Source organism: Oncorhynchus mykiss, chromosome 21 (assembly GCF_013265735.2).
Source record: "Oncorhynchus mykiss isolate Arlee chromosome 21, USDA_OmykA_1.1, whole genome shotgun sequence".
NCBI lineage: Eukaryota > Metazoa > Chordata > Actinopteri > Salmoniformes > Salmonidae > Oncorhynchus > Oncorhynchus mykiss.
In genome coordinates, this window is record NC_048585.1 from 13,515,047 (window position 1) to 13,536,742 (window position 21,696).

At 44.0% G+C, this 21,696-nt stretch overlaps 1 protein-coding gene across 2 annotated transcripts in view; it reads right to left on the reverse strand.

Moving 5' to 3' along the window:
- LOC110500961 (neuron navigator 3) overlaps positions 1 to 21,696 on the reverse strand; it is a 508,233-nt gene that overhangs the window by 414,379 nt on the left and 72,158 nt on the right. The window contains exon 1 of one of the 2 annotated variants that reach the window (XM_036956988.1): positions 3,015 to 3,281. The exons of the other annotated variant lie outside the window; for it this stretch is intronic. The gene's annotated coding sequence lies outside the window, so the exon portion shown is untranslated. Of the gene's footprint in view, positions 1 to 3,014; positions 3,282 to 21,696 lie in introns of those variants that run through there. 2 annotated transcript variants of the gene reach the window in all.

Below are 21,696 nucleotides of genomic sequence, written 5' to 3' on the forward strand. Positions count from 1 at the left end.
TATGTATTTAAACACAAACAGTATGCATTTAAACACCAACAGTATGTATTTAAACACAAACAGTATGTATTTAAACACCAACAGTATGTATTTAAACACAAACAGTATGTATTTAAACACAAACAGTATGTATTTAAACACAAACAGTATGTATTTAAACACCAACAGTATGTATTTAAACACCAACAGTATGTATTTAAACACCAACTGTATGCATTTAAACACCAACTGTATGCATTTAAACACCAACAGTATGTATTTAAACACCAACTGTATGCATTTAAACACAAACAGTATGTATTTAAACACAAACAGTATGTATTTAAACACCAACAGTATGTATTTAAACACAAACAGTATGTATTTAAACACAAACAGTATGTATTTAAACACCAACTGTATGCATTTAAACACAAACAGTATGCCTTTAAACACCAACTGTATGCATTTAAACACAAACAGTATGCCTTTAAACACCAACAGTATGTATTTAAACACCAACAGTATGTATTTAAACACAAACAGTATGTATTTAAACACAAACAGTATGTATTTAAACACAAACAGTATGCATTTAAACACAAACAGTATGTATTTAAACACAAACAGTATGTATTTAAACACCAACAGTATGTATTTAAACACAAACAGTATGTATTTAAACACAAACAGTATGTATTTAAACACCAACAGTATGCATTTAAACACAAACAGTATGCATTTAAACACCAACTGTATGCCTTTAAACACCAACAGTATGTATTTAAACACCAACAGTATGTATTTAAACACCAACAGTATGTATTTAAACACAAACAGTATGTATTTAAACACCAACAGTATGTATTTAAACACAAACAGTATGCATTTAAACACCAACTGTATGCATTTAAACACAAACAGTATGCATTTAAACACCAACAGTATGTATTTAAACACAAACAGTATGTATTTAAACACAAACAGTATGCATTTAAACACAAACAGTATGTATTTAAACACCAACAGTATGCATTTAAACACCAACAGTATGTATTTAAACACCAACAGTATGTATTTAAACACAAACAGTATGCATTTAAACACAAACAGTATGTATTTAAACACCAACAGTATGCATTTAAACACCAACAGTATGTATTTAAACACCAACAGTATGTATTTAAACACAAACAGTATGCATTTAAACACAAACAGTATGTATTTAAACACAAACAGTATGTATTTAAACACCAACAGTATGCCTTTAAACACCAACAGTATGTATTTAAACACCAACAGTATGTATTTAAACACAAACAGTATGCATTTAAACACAAACAGTATGCATTTAAACACAAACAGTATGTATTTAAACAAACAGTATGTATTTAAACACAAACAGTATGCATTTAAACACCAACTGTATGCATTTAAACACAAACAGTAGGCATTTAAACACCAACAGTATGCATTTAAACACAAACAGTATGCATTTAAACACAAACAGTATGTATTTAAACAAACAGTATGTATTTAAACACAAACAGTATGCATTTAAACACCAACTGTATGCATTTAAACACAAACAGTAGGCATTTAAACACAAACAGTAGGCATTTAAACACCAACAGTATGCATTTAAACACAAACAGTATGCATTTAAACACCAACAGTATGCATTTAAACACAAACAGTATGTATTTAAACACCAACAGTATGTATTTAAACACCAACAGTATGTATTTAAACACAAACAGTATGCATTTAAACACAAACAGTATGTATTTAAACACCAACTGTATGCATTTAAACACCAACTGTATGCATTTAAACACAAACAGTATGTATTTAAACACAAACAGTATGCATTTAAACGCCAACAGTATGTATTTAAACACCAACTGTATGAATTTAAACACCAACAGTATGCATTTAAACACCAACAGTATGCATTTAAACACCAACAGTATGCATTTAAACACAAACAGTATGCATTTAAACACAAACAGTATGCATTTAAACACCAACTGTATGCATTTAAACACAAACAGTATGTATTTAAACACCAACTGTATGCATTTAAACACCAACAGTATGCATTTAAACACCAACAGTATGTATTTAAACACAAACAGTATGCATTTAAACACCAACTGTATGTATTTAAACACAAACAGTATGTATTTAAACACAAACAGTATGCATTTAAACACAAACAGTATGCATTTAAACACAAACTGTATGCATTTAAACACAAACAGTATGTATTTAAACACAAACAGTATGCCTTTAAACACCAACAGTATGTATTTAAACACAAACAGTATGCATTTAAACACAAACAGTATGCCTTTAAACACAAACAGTATGCATTTAAACACAAACAGTATGCATTTAAACACAAACAGTATGTATTTAAACACCAACAGTATGCATTTAAACACAAACAGTATGCATTTAAACACAAACAGTATGCATTTAAACACAAACAGTATGCATTTAAACACAAACAGTATGCCTTTAAACACCAACAGTATGTATTTAAACACAAACAGTATGCATTTAAACACAAACAGTATGCATTTAAACACAAACAGTATGCATTTAAACACAAACAGTATGTATTTAAACACAAACAGTATGCATTTAAACACAAACAGTATGCCTTTAAACACAAACAGTATGCATTTAAACACAAACAGTATGCATTTAAACACAAACAGTATGTATTTAAACACCAACAGTATGCATTTAAACACAAACAGTATGTATTTAAACACCAACAGTATGCATTTAAACACAAACAGTATGCATTTAAACACAAACAGTATGCATACATCGTTGTGATTAATTATTTTCCTAAATGATCTACAGTTCGATTTTGAGGGAAAAAAGGTGACAAAATAATCAATCGACTGCACTGACATGTCGCTTAAATCAAAAGAATCAATCAACTTAATCAATCAACTTCAACAAGTCGCTAACATGTGAACCAACCAGAGAGGAGAAGGAGTCCAGGATATATCACTTACCTCAGATCCTCACCTAAAGCCAGTCTATAGCGTATCCCCTTCACTAAAAGCAGCCATCCCAGACCAGAAGAGTCTAATCTCCCAACACCAGCCCAAACAGCAGCAGTGCCTACAGCAGGTATCCACAAACAGCGAGCCTGAAGCGAAGAAGGTTAGTCCGGAAAATTCTAATTGCACCTTGCTAACCCATCATTCTTTCCTCCCGATGCCCCGAGGACAGATTCTCCTGGTGCGAAGGTGGATGGGGGAAGAGGATGGAGGGATGTGCGGAGGGGGGAGCAACTTACATCACAGGAGACGAGCCCCTCAATGTCTGCATCCTTGTGCACTAAATGAGAGATGAGCCAGGGAGAGGAGAGGCAGGCAGTGGAGAATGAGAGACAATCCCTCCCCGCGCTGCACACACACCCCGCCCTGGAACAGAGATTGCATTGCACTGATGAAATTTTAATGGTTCTTTCAGGAAGAATAATGAACAGGCGGGGAGGGGGGGAGAGAGAGGGGGTGTATGTACGTCTGTGCAAGTGTTTGTGTGAGTGGACATCGCTGGACACTACTGTACCCCGCCCCCCCCCCCCCCCCCCCCGACACCCTCTCTCTTCACACACACACACGTGGGCTTACACTCCACAACATCAAACACTCTGACTGACAGCTCCTCCTCTAGACTAGTCAGTAGCACTGGGAGGGGACAGCAGACAGGGATTCTACACATCCTCAAAAGCTCTCTTGGTGCACACACACACACACACACTCACACACACACGTTGGTACCCTTACATGCACACATAAACTACTTTGTACACATCCAAACACACACATGCACGCGCACACACACCAACGGTGTGGAACAAAGAGCGGAAACAGCAGGCAGGCAGCTTGTGGAGGCACCAGTAGTACCATGATGGGGTGGAGTACGCCATAAAAGGGGTTCCTGCCTCTCAGCTATGCACCCTCTGCTTCTGGAGTGGAAAGAACTAAAGAGATGACGAGCGGTAAGAGGGGGACGACCGCCAGGAACCTCGTCAACCATCTGCAGGCACAGTTGCTCGCAGCAACATGGCTCATGAATCTAAATAAATCTGGGATGGTAATTTACTATGTACATACAGACAGGATTCCTCTGGATTAGGAGCAAATAGGCTGGAATCCTGTTAGTCGCTGAATGTGGCTTACCGTTCATTATGGCTGACAGCGTTGCAAAAGGGGTCCTGAAAAGAGACAGTCAAATTCTATACGCTCTGCATCACTATGGGACCAGAGGCGGGTGGGTTTGCTCTCAACACTAAAGGCTTATGCTGGGGGAAGGAAAGGGCCTCTACTGAACAAAATAATACAGTGGCAAGAAACAGTATGTGAACCCTTTGGAATTACCGGGATTTCTGCATAAATTGGTCATAAAATTTGATCTGAAACTTTCACAGTATAGGTTGGAAAAAGTATATGAACCCCTAGGCTAATGACTTCTCCAAAAGCTAATTGGAGTCAGGAGTCAGCTAACCTGGAGTCAGGAGTCAGCTAACCTGGAGTCAGGAGTTAGCTAACCTGGAGTCAGGAGTTAGCTAACCTGGAGTCCAATCAATGAGACGAGAGTGGAGATGTTGGTTAAAGATGCCCTGTCCTATAAAAAAAATTGTTTGCTATTCACAAGAAGCATTGTGCCTGATGTGAACCATGCCTTGAACAAAAGAGATCACAGAAGACCTAAGATTAAGAATTGTTGAGTTGCATAAAACTGAAAATGGTTACTTAAGTATCACTAGAAGCTTTGATGTTCCATTCTATAAATGGAGAAAGTTCAGCATTGTTGCTACTCTCCCTAGGAGTGGCCGTCCCACAAAGACGACTGCAAGAGCACAGTGCAGAATGTGTGTCAGCTAAAGCCTTACAGAAATCTCTGGATCGTGCGAACATCTCTGTTGACAAGTCTACGATACATAAGAAAATGAAACAAGAATGGTGTTCATGGGAGGACACCACGGAAGAAGCCACTGCTGTCCTAAGAAACATTATTGCATGTCTGAGGTTCGCAAAAGAGCACCTGGATGTTCCACAGCGCTACTGGCAAAATAGTCTGTGAACAGATGAAACTAAAGTTGAGTTGTTTGGAAGGAACACACAACATTATGTGTGGAGAAAAAAAGGCACAGCACACCAACATGAAAACCTCATCCAAACTGTAAAGTATGGTGGAGGGAGCATCATGGTTTGGAGCTGCTTTACTGCCTCAGGGCCTGGACAGGAGAATGTACTATATACAATACTATACAATACTATTGCTGAACTGATATAGTTTTGTGTAGAGGAATGGTCCAAAAATTCCTCCTGAACGTTGTACAGGTCTGATCCGCAACTTCAGAAAATGTTTGGTTGAGGTTATTGCTGCAAAAAGAAGGGTCAACCAGTTATTAAATCCAAGGGTTCACATACTTTTCCCACCCTGCACTGAGAATGTTTACACGGTGTGTTCAGTAAAGACATGAAAACATATAATTGTTTGTGTGTTATTAGTTTAAGCAGACTCTTTGTCTATTGTTGTGGCTTTGATGAAGATCAGATCAAATTTGATGAAAAATGTATGCAGAAATAAAGGTAATTCCAAAGGGTTCACATATTTTTTCTTGCCACTGTAAATGCAACATGTAAAGTATTGGTCCCATGTTTCATGAGTTGAAATAAAAGATCCCTGAAATGTTCATACGGACAATTTTGTGCACAAATTTGTTTATATCCCTGTTAGTCAGCATTTCTCCTTTGCCAAGAAAATCCATCTGTCTGACAGGTGTGGCATATCAGAAGGCAGAGTGCAATTGGCATCCTACCTTCCGGAATGCCCACCAGAGCTGTTGCCAGAATTTTATGTTAATTTCTTTACCATAAGCAGCCTCTAACGTTGGTTTAGAGAATTTGCCAGTAGTTCCAACCGGCCTCACAACCGCAGACCACGTGTAACCACGCCATGCCCTCCACATCTGGCTTCTTCACCTGCGGGATCGTTTGAGACCAGCCACCCGGACAGCTGATGAAACTGTGGGTTTCCACAACTGAAAAATGTCTGAACCAACTGTCAGAATCCATCTCAAGGAAGCTCATTTACGTGCTTATCGTCCTCACCAGGGTCTTGACCTGAGTAGTTTGACGTCATAACAGACTTCAGTGTGCTGGAGAAGTGTGCTCTTCACAGATGGATCCCGGTTTCAACTGTACCGGGCAGACTGCGTCGTGTGGGCGAGCGGTTTTCTGATGTAATGTTGTGAACAGAGTGCCCCATGGTGGCAGTGGGGTAATGGTATGGGCAGGCATAAGTTATGGATAAAGAACACAATTGTATTTTTAAAATGGCAATTTGAATGCACAGCGATACTGTGACGAAATCCTGAGGCCCATTGTTGTGCCATTTATCCGGCGACATAACCCCATTTTTAATTATGATAATGCAGGGCCCCATGTCACAAAGATCTGTACGCAATTCCTGGAAGCTGAAAATGTCCCAGTTTTTCCATGGCCCGCATACTCACCAGACATGTCACCCATTGAGCTTCTTTGGGATGCTCTGGATCCATGTATACTACAGCGTGTTTCAGTTCACGCCTGTATCCAGCAACTTCGCACAGCCATTGAAGAGGAGTGGGACAACATTCCACTGGCCACCATCAACATCCTGATCCACTCTATGCGAAGGAGATGTGTCGCGCTGCATGAGGCAAATGGTGATCACACCAGATACTGACAGGTTTTCTGATCCTGATCCCTACCTTTTTTTTAAGGTATCTGTGACCAACAGATGCATATCTGTATTCCCAGTCATGTGAAATCCACAGATTAGGGCCCTATTTATTTATTTTAATTGACTGATTTCCTTAAATAAACTGGAACTCATGAACTGGAACTCATGAACTGGAACTCATGAACTGGAACTCATGAACTGGAACTCATGAACTGGAACTCATGAACTGTAACTCATGAACTGTAACTCATAAACTGTAACTCATGAACTGTAACTCGAACTGTAACTCATGAACTGTAACTCATGAACTGTAACTCATGAACTGTAACTCATGAACTGTAACTCATGAACTGTAACTCATGAACTGTAACTCATGAACTGTAACTCATGAACTGTAACTGAGTAAAATCTTTGAAATTGTTGCATGTTGCATTTCTATTTGGTTCAGTGTACTTGCTGCAACAAGTCTTGGTGCTGCAGAATACCTGGTGGAAGAAAGTAGCTCAGGAAGAAAGCAAATAGTTCTGGGTGGTAGAGGATAAGAGGTTGGGCCAGTAACCGAAAGGTTGCAGGTTTGAATCCCCGAGCTGACTAGGTGAAATATGTTGACGTGCCCTTGAGCAAGGCACTTAACTCTAATTGGTCTTGTAAGTTGCTCTGGATAAGAGCGTCTGCTAAATGAATAAATAATAGACAAGAATGTAAATGCATGACACAAAGCAAAATATCCAAATTGCAAATGCTGAAACCAATTGGTTAGGCCACCTCTCTTCAATCCTGCATTTACCTCTGTGGTCCTCCCAGTCATAACTTACCATGATTCAATGGGTTTGTTGAACCGACAGAGACTGCATTGAATTTGTTTCGGAGCGCAAAAAATGGTTCCTTGAAAAGTAGACTCCTAAAGTCAACTTTGTTTGGGAGGAAATTGCTCTCATTCTTCACACACGCCCCACCAAAGAGCTGCACGATATGCAATCCCCCTCCCTGAATCAATAACCTGAGAGACTATGAGCTCCTACCTCTCAGCTGATGGAAAAGGAGCATCTTAAATTAAATCTTAGGCAAACAACCCCTCTGTTTCTGCCCCCCCCCCCAACCCCTAATATTCCTCTCACTGAATGGACTGGATCGGTCTGCAAAAGTTGCACTTTCTGTTCTCGTTAAAATTTGCTGAGGCATTTGAACATTTCCTCCGAGGTTTTGGAGACAACAACAAAACACTTGAGATGTGCTATGAAATGATGACAAAACAGTGGAGGGATTTTACAAGGCTGTTTGAGGTCAGTCAATTATGTTAGAGGGAGAGAAGCTTGAAAATCACTTGAGAAAGCAAAGTGTCTGATTGGAACATTTATGACGTGCAACACACAGCTCTAGAACAGTGAGGGTGGAAGGCCTGATCAAGGGCCGCTTTCCTGGACATAAATTAAGACCCAATCCTGGACTAAAAAGCACGCTTCATGGAGAATCTCCATTCAATGTAGGGGTGTCACGATATTAGTATCGCAATACCACAATACTAATTTACCCCCCCCCCCCCCCAAAAAAAAAAAACAACACAAAGCAAACCAAACTCTTTGGTTCTTTAAAAACGTGCTTTATGTAAAAAATAATGTACAGAAAATAAACACATGACTCTGGGTAACAACAGAAGACGGTATGTTTGCAACATTAGGGCAGACTGTTGTCTTCAGGAAATGGGAGTTCACTTCGTGTTTTGCTTCTTTGCCGTGATACTCCAGAGTATCGTAACGACCCTAATTCAATGTGCTTTTAATCCTGGAATAGAGTTAGTCTGGGTCCAGGAAAACCAGCCATAAACCAACTAAGTGAGGAGACAAAATAAGTCACACTTGGATAATGGGCGTCACTGAGGTCCCCCCCATAACAGGTCTCCTCATAGTACATCTTTGACAGACAGGGGCTCTCAACTCTTTGATTGGCAGGGAGGGGTAAAGATCCAATTAGCAGGTGACACCGATGGCGACCTTTCCCTTTATCGCTATTGGTGCTCTCCCTCCGTCCTGGTTTACCTCTCATCGACTGTGGCCGCTGGTAGTGACAAAGGCTAATTGAATCGGTCGGAAGACGCCGGTGTTCATTGAAAGATAAGGGACGTCAGTAAGCAGGGGAAATGTGGGAGCCAGTAATGCCATTAATACCTTTATGTGGGGTTATTAATGGCATTAGCAGCAGTCTATCTGTGAGTCCAGGTGTGGTGGGGTTTATATGACTGCAGTTATGAGCGATCACATGGCTGGGTGCAGCTCCCAAAAAATGTGAACCAAATCTATATGGGTAGAGCCTCCAGATGTCCAGGCTCCAGCTGGCTTTATACAGCCCCCATTTTGACAGGCACACTGGGCTAAAAATGGACCAGCCCATCTGGCATTTCTCCAAACTACCCAATGGCCAGTTCACCCCTGAAGAGGTGGACGATACAGTATTTCCCAGGTGCAGAAAGGAGGGGATTTGTGATGGCCATGCATCCATCCCTTTGCACGGGAATCGCACGAAGAGGGAATCGTCATTTAAGGCAATGTAGTGCACCATCCTAGATAAACAGAATATACTGCCTGGAAAACGTCTTTTGGCATGTCTTCAATGCTCTCCATTAGAACTCATCTGGTTGGAAAAACTGCTGGGGGATAGATTTCACCACCTCCTACTACCTGGTTAATATTGATATCAAATTACACAGATTAAATCGGGACACCATTGCTTGGGGGGAAGTGGGGTATTGGAGTGTGTGTGTGTATATATATATATATATATACATACACATACAGTGCCTTGCGAAAGTATTCGGCCCCCTTGAACTTTGCGACCTTTTGCCACATTTCAGGCTTCAAACAAAGATATAAAACGGTATTTTTTTGTGAAGAATCAACAACAAGTGGGACACAATCATGAAGTGGAACGACATTTATTGGATATTTCAAACTTTTTTAACAAATCAAAAACTGAAAAATTGGCCGTGCAAAATTATTCAGCCCCTTTACTTTCAGTGCAGCAAACTCTCTCCAGAAGTTCAGTGAGGATCTCTGAATGATCCAATGTTGACCTAAATGACTAATGATGATAAATACAATCCACCTGTGTGTAATCAAGTCTCCGTATAAATGCACCTGCACTGTGATAGTCTCAGAGGTCCGTCAAAAGCGCAGAGAGCATCATGAAGAACAAGGAACACACCAGGCAGGTCCGAGATACTGAAGAAGTTTAAAGCCGGATTTGGATACAAAAAGATTTCCCAAGCTTTAAACATCCCAAGGAGCACTGTGCAAGCGATAATATTGAAATGGAAGGAGTATCAGACCACTGCAAATCTACCAAGACCTGGCCGTCCCTCTAAGCAAAAGGTGGCGCTACAAAGTATTAACTTAAGGGGGCTGAATAATTTTGCACGCCCAATTTTTCAGTTTTTGATTTGTTAAAAAAGTTTGAAATATCCAATAAATGTCGTTCCACTTCATGATTGTGTCCCACTTGTTGTTGATTCTTCACCAAAAAATACAGTTTTATATCTTTATGTTTGAAGCCTGAAATGTGGCAAAAGGTCGCAAAGTTCAAGGGGGCCGAATACTTTCGCAAGGCACTGTATATATATATATATATATATATATAGCAGGCACATGTTGAAAGCTCACAGGTCTGTCAGGTCTATGTGGAGCACAGGCCTTCTAAGTGAGTGATTGAACTGATGCCAAAAAAAGATGGGTTCCCTGAAATCTGTCCATCATATTTGAACTCTGCCTTCTGTTGTTTATACAGGCACCTTACTGACAGAAAACAGCATTCATGGAGCACACCGTACATCTGCTACAGGGGTAGCCATTCAAATAAACACACAATAACTTCTATTTAAACATTTTAATGGTACGTAAGAGGTCATTGCCACAGAGAGCAATCCCCTCATTAATTTTGTGCATTGGAGATCCAAAACGAGACCCAATCGGATTTCGACATGGTGCTGTTTCACTGCAACCAATCCACAGTGTAAATTAATGGATGGGAAGGCAGCCTGTAACCTCCAATTGGCCTGAATTAACCATCATGAGAAGGCTACCCCAGGTCCCAAGCTGCTGTCCTCATTCATGCCTGAACCTCCAGTGGCTTTGGGGAGCCGGTGGAGTCGACTGACAGATCCTCTGAAAAGGACTCCTGGAAGTCTTCCCCATTGGGTTTGTTCAGAGTGAACTAATGAAATAAGTCTGACTTTAACACAGTCTTAGTATGATACAGAGACACGTTCCATTAGCCATGACATGGGATGAGACTATCGAGTGGTGAGCCCCCTGTATGAAGAAACACATATCAATCTTTGTAATGGGAAGACTGGATGAAATGGAGCAGAGTAGAGGGGGAGAGAAGGTGGATTCACAATTGAGGTCAATTAACCCAGCCCCTATTGCATTTTTTATAGCTCTGTCATTGTGACAACCCCGCTGACATTGCTTTACATGCACTCTGTCCCAGGTCAGGGCCAATGAGATTGAATTAGCGTCACAGGCAGGATGGATTACAGAGGTTTCGTCGATGGAGTGGGCAGCGAGAGCACTAGGGGTTAGCGTTTACAACCGCACGCAGAGGCTAAGTGAATATTCCCAGGCAGGCCAAGGGAGTTTCCTTGTAGAGAGGAAGGTGAGCCGGGGCCGTGAGACGCGCTGGGGAGTTAAACACCCCTATGTGGACGGCGTTACGATAGAGGGGCGGTAATTACCTCAGTAATGTTACACAGAGGATAACAGATGCATGAGGGAGAATCTAAACGCTTGCTGGGTTGGTCCAACAGCATTGCTTTGAACCTGTGTCCAAACCCCCCCCCCATCCGTCTTTTATAGCATCACAATACAGTTAGTGAACACCGCAAATTTCAGCACGAGCAACTGCATATCCTGAGGTAAATTGCTTTCCTCCATGAGCAATTGTTCAATGGGATGCGATGGTTGAGACGGACTGTTGCTGAGGGAACATGGGCGCCGAGTGCTTTGGGGGTTTTTCATCGCGGGCGTGTTCAACATTAGCAAGATGCAAAATTATGACCAGATTATGTGGTCCCTTTAGTTAATGGAGGGGAAAATAGAAAAGTGCCTGTGCCATAAAGAGAACGCTTTTACGGTCATCTGGTAATGAAGGCTGGGCGACTTAGTTGCACGTGCACGTTTTAGCTGAGCGTGTGAGTGTGTCACGGCGCCACGTAGAAAACAGATCAATTTATGTATGCTCAAACGAGGCGGTGCCTATGAAAAACCTAAAGATCCTGGTAACTGAGGGGAGGAATGGAATAGCTTGCTTAATTAGCCTCTTATTGAAACATGGAGGGTTTTTCACAGTAACAAACATGTTAACAAAATAATTACCACAACCCGTCATGACACAAGAAAACTTCTGTCTTATTCCAACGCTCTCCCCTCGAGTCAGAGACAAAACCACAATAAATAAAACGACATGAAAAGGATTAGCTCGTTATGAATCATTAAATACTGTACCTTCCGGACAAAAAGTGCTATATTGCGTCCTCTCCGAGCAAATCAGAGCTTATTTGGCTGTTCTGTTGAACAAACAGCATTAGATGTTTTGATGTTAACTGCAATTAGTGAGTCACAGCAGACTAAGAGCTATAATTTCAATGAAGGCCCTCTCCACCTTCAATCTCATCAGGCTATGTGATACAACATCCACACATCTATTAGGATTTCCCTGCAAAGTGTAAAATAAGGACAACAAGGGAGAAGAGGGGACAGAGGACCAGAACCAATTTACTCTGCAAAATAAAAAATACTAATAAATGTCTCCAAAACCCTTAGCCACAGGATATCATCCAATATGAAGAGCTGAGGGGACCGTACAGCTAACACACCTTGGCAAATACAAGCCACACACCCAGCCAGTCAATTATGACTTTCAACTTACACACAACCACACTCCGATCCAATTCAATTCAATTCAACGTCTGAGTGGGCCTCTCAAGACCTCATCCAGGAGATGTTACTGCATTTAACCTCATCTGCAGCTGTCACTCACAAAACACCACCAATCAATAATGAATTGGCCAGACTTATAGAAGTTGCTCAACAGTCTTCCCACCTGACGGGAGTGAGGTTTGACTGGAGGAATGGAAGGGAAGTCCCTTAGTACAATCTTAGGGGAGCAGAGGGGCCCTGGTTGGGGGGAAGGGAGGGAAGTCCTCTAGGGTAATCTTAGGGGGCAGAGAGGCCCTGGTTGGGGAGAAGGGAGGGAAGTCCTCTAGGACAATCTTAGGGGGCAGAGAGGCCCTGGTTGGGGGGGAAGGGAGGGTAGTCCTCTAGGGCAATCTCAGGGGGCAGAGAGGCCCTGGTTGGGGGGGAAGGGAGGGTAGTCCTCTCGGGCAATCTTAGGGGGCAGAGAGGCCCTGGTTGGGGGGGGGGAGGGAGGGTAGTCCTCTAGGGCAATCTTAGGGGGCAGAGTGGCCCTGGTTGGGGGGGAAGGGAGGGTAGTCCTCTAGGGCCCTGGTTGGGGGGGAAGGGAGAGAAGTCCCCTATGGCAATCTTAGGGGACAGAGTGGCCCTGGTTGGGGGTGAAGGGAGGGGTAAATAAGTAGTGAGTGAGATTGTGAGATGGCTCTGCTGCAACCCAAATGGCACCCTATTCCCTATAGGGCTCCATAGGGCTGTCAAAAGTAGTGCAATAAATAGGGAATAGGGTGCCATTTGGGACGCACCTCGGTTTGGAGGTCATAAGGGATGACATATTTGGATGTTTTCCACAGCCGCCCCCCTCCCCCCATAGTAAGGCAGTACAGGAGACGCCCCCTCCCCCCATAGCAAGGCAGTACAGGAGATGCCCCCTCCCTCCATAGCAAGGCAGTACAGGAGATTCCCCCTCCCTCCATAGCAAGGCAGTACAGGAGATTCCCCCTCCCTCCATAGCAAGGCAGTACAGGAGACGCCCCCTCCCTCCATAGCAAGGCAGTACAGGAGACGCCCCCTCCCTCCATAGCAAGGCAGTACAGGAGATGCCCCCTCCCTCCATAGCAAGGCAGTACAGGAGATGCCCCCTCCCTCCATAGTAAGGCAGTGCAGGAGAATGGATCCCCACCTCCAGCCAAACTTCTCCCCTCCATAGCAAGGCAGTACAGGAGACGCCCCCTCCCTCCATAGCAGCGGCAGTACAGGAGATGCCACCTCCCTCCATAGCCAGGCAGTATAGGAGATGCCCCATTCCTCCATAGCAAGGCAGTACAGGAGATCCCCGCTTCCCCTTAGCAAGGCAGTGCAGGAGACGCCCCCTCCCTCCATAGCAAGGCAGTACAGGAGACGCCCCCTCCCTCCATAGCAAGGCAGTACAGGAGACGCCCCCTCCCTCCATAGCAAGGCAGTACAGGAGATTCCCCCTCCCTCCATAGCAAGGCAGTACAGGAGATTCCCCCTCCCTCCTTAGCAAGGCAGTACAGGAGACGGCCCCTCCCTCCATAGCAAGGCAGTACAGGAGACGGCCCCTCCCCCATAGCAAGGCAGTACAGGAGACGGCCCCTCCCTCCATAGCAAGGCAGTACAGGAGACGGCCCCTCCCTCCATAGCAAGGCAGTACAGGAGATGGCCCCTCCCCCATAGCAAGGCAGTGCAGGAGGATGGAACCCCACCTAGAGAGATCAATTTTCCACTGTTGAGCAGAACATGCTGCTTTCTTCCCCCGGGACTAAAATATCTCAACATGAAAAAAAAGAAGCATCTATTATGATCTCTTATCAAAGGCTGTATTAGTCTCAGTTCACATGTAGGGTGGATAGCAACGCTTTGTGTTGGAAATGGAACAACATAGTGACTTAGCTCAACGTCTTAGTCTACATACAAAATAATAATAATACAAATGATTCAAAGACTCCAGTCACCCAAGTCATAGACTGTTTTCTCTGCTACCGCACGGCCAGCGGTACCGGAGCACCAAGTCATAGACTGTTTTCTCTGCTACCGCACGGCCAGCGGTACCGGAGCACCAAGTCATAGACTGTTTTCTCTGCTACCGCACGGCCAGCGGTACCGGAGCACCAAGTCATAGACTGTTTTCTCTGCTACCGCACGGCCAGCGGTACCGGAGCACCAAGTCATAGACTGTTTTCTCTGCTACCGCACGGCCAGCGGTACCGGAGCACCAAGTCATAGACTGTTTTCTCAGCTACCGCACGGACAGCGGTACCGGAGCACCAAGTCATAGACTGTTTTCTCTGCTACCGCACGGCCAGCGGTACCGGAGCACCAAGTCATAGACTGTTTTCTCTGCTACCGCACGGCCAGCGGTACCGGAGCACCAAGTCATAGACTGTTTTCTCTGCTACCGCACGGCCAGCGGTACCGGAGCACCAAGTCATAGACTGTTTTCTCTGCTACCGCACGGCCAGCGGTACCGGAGCACCAAGTCATAGACTGTTTTCTCTGCTACCGCACGGCCAGCGGTACCGGAGCACCAAGTCATAGACTGTTTTCTCTGCTACCGCACGGCCAGCGGTACCGGAGCACCAAGTCATAGACTGTTTTCTCTGCTACCGCACGGCCAGCGGTACCGGAGCACCAAGTCATAGACTGTTTTCTCTGCTACCGCACGGCCAGCGGTACCGGAGCACCAAGTCAGACTGTTTTCTCTGCTACCGCACGGCCAGCGGTACCGGAGCACCAAGTTATAGACTGTTTTCTCTGCTACCGCACGGCCAGCGGTACCGGAGCACCAAGTCATAGACTGTTTTCTCTGCTACCGCACGGCCAGCGGTACCGGAGCACCAAGTCATAGACTGTTTTCTCTGCTACCGCACGGCCAGCGGTACCGGAGCACCAAGTCATAGACTGTTTTCTCTGCTACCGCACGGCCAGCGGTACCGGAGCACCAAGTCATAGACTGTTTTCTCTGCTACCGCACGGCCAGCGGTACCGGAGCACCAAGTCATAGACTGTTTTCTCTGCTACCGCACGGCCAGCGGTACCGGAGCACCAAGTCATAGACTGTTTTCTCAGCTACCGCACGGCCAGCGGTACCGGAGCACCAAGTCATAGACTGTTTTCTCTGCTACCGCACGGCCAGCGGTACCGGAGCACCAAGTCATAGACTGTTTTCTCTGCTACCGCACGGCCAGCGGTACCGGAGCACCAAGTCATAGACTGTTTTCTCTGCTACCGCACGGCCAGCGGTACCGGAGCACCAAGTCATAGACTGTTTTCTCTGCTACCGCACGGCCAGCGGTACCGGAGCACCAAGTCATAGACTGTTTTCTCTGCTACCGCACGGCCAGCGGTACCGGAGCACCAAGTCATAGACTGTTTTCTCTGCTACCGCACGGCAAGCGGTACCGGAGCACCAAGTCTAGGTCCAAGAGCCTCTTTAACAGCTTCTATCACCAAGACATGGGACTGCTGAACAACTAATCAAATGGCCACCAGATTATTTACATTGACACCCCTCCCCATTTGTTTTGTACACTGCTGCTACTCGCTGTTTATCATCTATGCATAGTCACTTCACCCCTACCTACATGTACAAATGACCACGACTACCCTGTACCCCCGGACATTGAATCGGTACCAGTACCCCCTGTATACAGACTCATTATTGTTATATTGTGTTACTTTTAATATTTTTGACTTTAGTTTATTTGGTAAATATTTTCTTAACTCTTTATTGAACGGCACTGTTGGTTAAGGGCTTGTAAGTAAGCATTTCACGGTAAAGTCTACACATGTTGTATTCAGAGCATCTGACAAATAACGGTTGATTTGATCATTCATTTTAGGGTACTGAGGGCTCAGCTTACTGATAATACAAATGAAGTAGTGATAAGCGATGCCAGTGAATGAGATATGGCTCTCCTGGAGGGTGGCGCTGGGATAAGCGGAGCGAGGCGTGCATCTCGATATCACACAGAGCCATGCTTAATATATGTCTGTCTGCCAGCAACGCAAATTAGCAGCCCTGGGCAGTTTTGGTGCAAATTAAATTCCAATGAGGGGTGAATTCACTTAAAAAAGCAAGCTAATTAAATTGTCATGCATGGTCACATATCTTAAATTACATGCCAGGACCATGGAAATACTAAAATCAACACTACTGGTATGTAGCTAGCAGGGCATTTCAGAAAGAGGTGAACAGATGAATGAGCTGTCTATGAATATTCATGAAATATGGACACAAACAAATCCACATTTCCCATTTAATCTCCACCGCTGTGCTTTTTTGCCTATAAATTATATTTTGGTTTCTGTTTTCTGCGGTGTGCGTTGACCTCTAGTTTACCTTGCCAATGATTTGGTGACCTAAATGTAATGCTTTGGCAATGTTCACATCCGACAAGCTGTTTCCCTTCAACACAAAGCACAAGATCAAATTCACCTTAACACCGAAGGGGAAAAAAGAAGAAAGTTAAAGAAATGTTTGAAGATGTGAACCTACGGCATTCAAAGGTGGTTCACTTGTCGGCTGCACAGGATAAGGCTGAAATTGAATTATGGTGAACAAGGCCATACTGGAGCGTACAGCAGCTCTGATGGGGGGAGCCATTATCTGCAGGTCTGGGGAGGACAGTCTATACACACACAGAGGACCTGCTGACCCTTTTAAATCTGACTCACACACGAGATGGAGAGAAGGCACACATCAAGGCCTCTGAACAAGGCTAGAAACTCAGAGGAAACAGAGATTCAGAAAGGGAAGGAGATAAAGAAAAGAGGGATGAGAGAAAAGAGGGATGAGAGAAAAGAGGGATGAGAGAAAAGAGGGATGAGAGAAAAGAGGGATGAGAGAGAGAGACAATAAAGAGAGTAGTGCCAGGTCTTCATGCTCCGAGGCTTCCTATTCAACATCTTCTCCAGCAGATAAGGCAGAAAGAAGAAGAGTTGAACATGTATTCCAATAGGACTGATGAATGTATAAGCCATTGTCCTTTAGTAGCCCTGACCTGAGGCTGAATTACCATTTATGTCATAGATACTGACAGGAGTTCGGTGTCCTTGACAACAGAATAAGGTGTCAGGCAAGAAAAAGTATGTGAACCCTTTGGAAATACCTGGATTTCTGCATAAATTGGTCATCAAATTTCATCTGTCCTTCATCTAGGTCACAACAATAGACAAACAGTCTGCTTAAACTAATAACACAAATAATTATACGTTTTCATGTCTTTAATGAACACACCGTGTAAACATTCACAGTGCAGGGTGGGAAAAGTATGTGAACCCTTGGATTTAATAACTGGTTGACCCTTCTTTGGCAGCAATAACCTCAACCAAACGTTTTCTGTAGTTGCGGATAACGGTCAGGAGGAAATTGTGACCATTCTTCTTTACAAAACTGTTTCAGTTCAGCAATATTCTTGGGATGTCTTGTGTGAACTGCTCTCGAGGTCATGCCACAGCATTTCAATCGGGTTGAGGTCAGGACTCTGACTGGGCCACTCCAGAAGGCATATTTTCTTCTGTTTAAGCCATTCTGTTGTTGATTTACTTCTGTGTTTTGGTTCGTTGTCCTGTTGCATCACCCAACTTATGTTGAGCTTCAATTGGGGGACAGATAGCCTTACATTCTCCTGCAAAATGTCTTGATAAACATTTTAATACATTTTTCCGTAGATGATAGCAAGCTGTACAGGCCCTGAGACAGCAAAGCAGCTCCAAACCATGATGCTCCCGCCACAATAGTTTACAATAGTTTGAAGAAGTCATTAGCATCGGGCTTCACATAGGTTTTCCAACCTACACTGTGAAAGTTTAAATGATGTATTTAATATAGAAAATAAAAATACAATCATTTGTGTTATTAGTTTAAGCACACTATGTTTGTCTATTGTTGTGACTTAGATGAAGATCAGATCAAATTTGATGAGCAATTTCTGCAGAAATCCAGGTCATTCCAAATGGTTTCCATTCTTCTTCTTGCCACTGTAGCTTTGCTGTTGAAATACACGCTACAGGGACACGTTCAGCAGGACGCAACGTTTTGGAACGTTCCCGATAGAAGTAAGCTAAGTAGAACAAACATGCCTCTCTGACATGTTGAATAATGAATCACCTCCACTATATTCATGGTATTTCTATCTGCAACATTCAAGAGCGTTTGGCAACTGAACATGGCCCAGGTGTTCACAATCCCCTCAGTTCAAACTGTCACCCAATCAGGGAACTTAGCATACATCACATGCCTTAGACAGAAGCTTTGGCTTATAGCCTTACAGGCAAACACCTACAGTAGGTCCACAAAGAAACCAGCAGCTCTAATGACATTTTCTTTGGAGGGAAGACAAATACAACAGATTGATTTATCTGGCGCGAGACGCACTTCCTTGGACAACAGTGATGACTGAGTGGACTATTCTGGCTAAATTATGATAAATTGAATTGACGTTCACCATGCACAATCTAATTTGGCTCTGTTTGGGGCCACAATTCCTTTTTTTCTGAGTCTGCCTCACTTCACATGTGGTGTGTATGGGACCGATGCAACAACCCCTGACTGCATTCAGCTGGACACAACCTTGTTTAGATATAAATATAGTATGCAGAATGGACATGTCTCTCTAACGTGTAGTAAAATTATATTTATTATGAATAGATCTTTATTATTAACAATTCCACAACATTTTCCAGGGTTCGTATTGACTAGGAACCAACCGGAAGCAGGCAGGCCGGGACTACCAGAACTTGTCCAATAAGAAACACTTGTTTTCGTTGCTAAATGTTTTCCGTTGCTACACACCCCTGGTCTCATGGCGGACTGGGGGAAAGGTACGCAGGTGTCGATAGGTGTGAGTTAATGAGCCCCAGCCGAGGTTGGAGGTGTGAGGTCTGCCACAGTGAGAGCAGACTGCCAGGACACCTTCTCTCATATGGCCAGCCAGCCAGCCAGCCAGCCAGCCAGCCAGCCAGAGCATAATTACTGGACTGACTCACTAACTACTCAGAGACATGGAGAAACTCCACTGAACAAGATGTGTGGGTCAGGGCTGAGAGGAGTGGGGGTAGAGGAGATGTTTGTGAGTCTATTATCTTCCTCAGATCAGTCTGAAAAGCATGACGTAAACCAGTTAGTACCCTGAAGTATCCAGACAAAATCAATCAATTGTGAGCATACAACTCTACTGGTTTTGACCAATAACTCACCACCAATAACTCACCACCAATAACTCAGTGACGGTTTAAGAAAAGATACGGTCTTAGCCACACACCTCGTCAAATCCCTGTCACCAAGACAAAAAGGCACCAACAACTCTCTACCAAGCCTCCAAAGGGGGACGGGGGATACATTGAGAGAGGAGAGGCTTTAAACTCTAGGTGACAACATCGGAGGCGAGCTGTTCTATAATATTTCTGTGACGTTTGGTAAAGTCTAGGAGTAGGGTGAAGTTACCCCTACTTACCCTGCACACACAAACTACATCACTCATATTAAGAGTCTCTCTCTTTCACAAAGGAGTCAGAACTGTTCCAGCTCGTGTTCAAAAAGCATAGAGAGAGTCAAAATAACACTGCCTCATGTCCCTTCACGTGACACAATTTAACACCATCTACATCCCTGTCTGTAGAGTGGACTAGATCCTCCAAACCCACACATCATGGGTCTGTCTCAAATGGAACCCTATTCCCTTTAAAGTGTACTCTGGTCCAAAGTAGTTCTCTATATAGGGAATAGGGTAGGGTACACTATGGGAAGAACCCCCCATCTCCCTGCCAGATGCACAATATCCCATAATGCATAGTACCATTAGAATGGCTGTAATTTCTCACACTGCACTCTGAAACCTTTCAAATACTAAATAAAGAACACAGGCAACACAGGCCTGGCTAACACCCTCTGAATATTGATGCAGTACCGACTAGTATTTATGTAGTACAGATGATGTTTTGAGGGAGTGGGAGGGGGTACGCAGGCATGATGACATCATGGTTAAAAATAGTTGTGTGCCGTCATGCCCTGGAAGTCTCGTGAGGTACGGCAGAGTGCTCTCTCCTGACCTGGATAAAGGCTCCTGTCTGCCAGTCACCAGAGATCCATCTCTCCTGACCTGGATAAAGGCTCCTGTCTGCCAGTCACCAGAGATCCATCTCTCCTGACCTGGATAAAGGCTCCTGTCTGCCAGTCACCAGAGATCCATCTCTCCTGACCTGGATAAAGGCTCCTGTCTGCCAGTCACCAGAGATCCATCTCTCCTGACCTGGATAAAGGCTCCTGTCTGCCAGTCACCAGAGATCCATCTCTCCTGACCTGGATAAAGGCTCCTGTCTGCCAGTCACCAGAGATCCATCTCTCCTGACCTGGATAAAGGCTCCTGTCTGCCAGTCACCAGAGATCCATCTCTCCTGACCTGGATAAAGGCTCCTGTCTGCCAGTCACCAGAGATCCATCTCTCCTGACCTGGATAAAGGCTCCTGTCTGCCAGTCACCAGAGATCCATCTCTCCTGACCTGGATAAAGGCTCCACTGACTAGCATTGTCATGCCCTCTAGTCAGGTAACATACTGATCTGGGACCAGGCTAAGTTGTGTGGAAATAGGCTTGTGTGACCAGAGGACTGTCCAATCAAACTCTGAGTGGTGACGTGACAACAGTTACCCCCGTGGCGATGACTGAAAACTTGGGACTGCTGGATTTCGGGGGCAGAGTTATGAGTTGGTTGACTGCATAATGTTAACCGTAATTATTTTTCTCTAAATCGTATGATAATGATATGGTTGAGGTTAACTCTGCATGTAGTAATTGTCTTGCTTTCCTGCGCCTGTTTTGATTAAGTTAGCAGATTTTGACAGCGGTACGCCGGCATCAATGTGCGGTGGGGCCCACAGTGGCAGAGGGGTTACGTCGTATCATTATCTTCCCCACTAATGTTCCAATTAAATCTCCCTGCTCTTAATAACAGGAGCAACATGATGGCATTGACCTTTGTTTCAGGAATTAAACTCTGCCATTAAGATCTTGCTCTATAATTCAAAACCACAG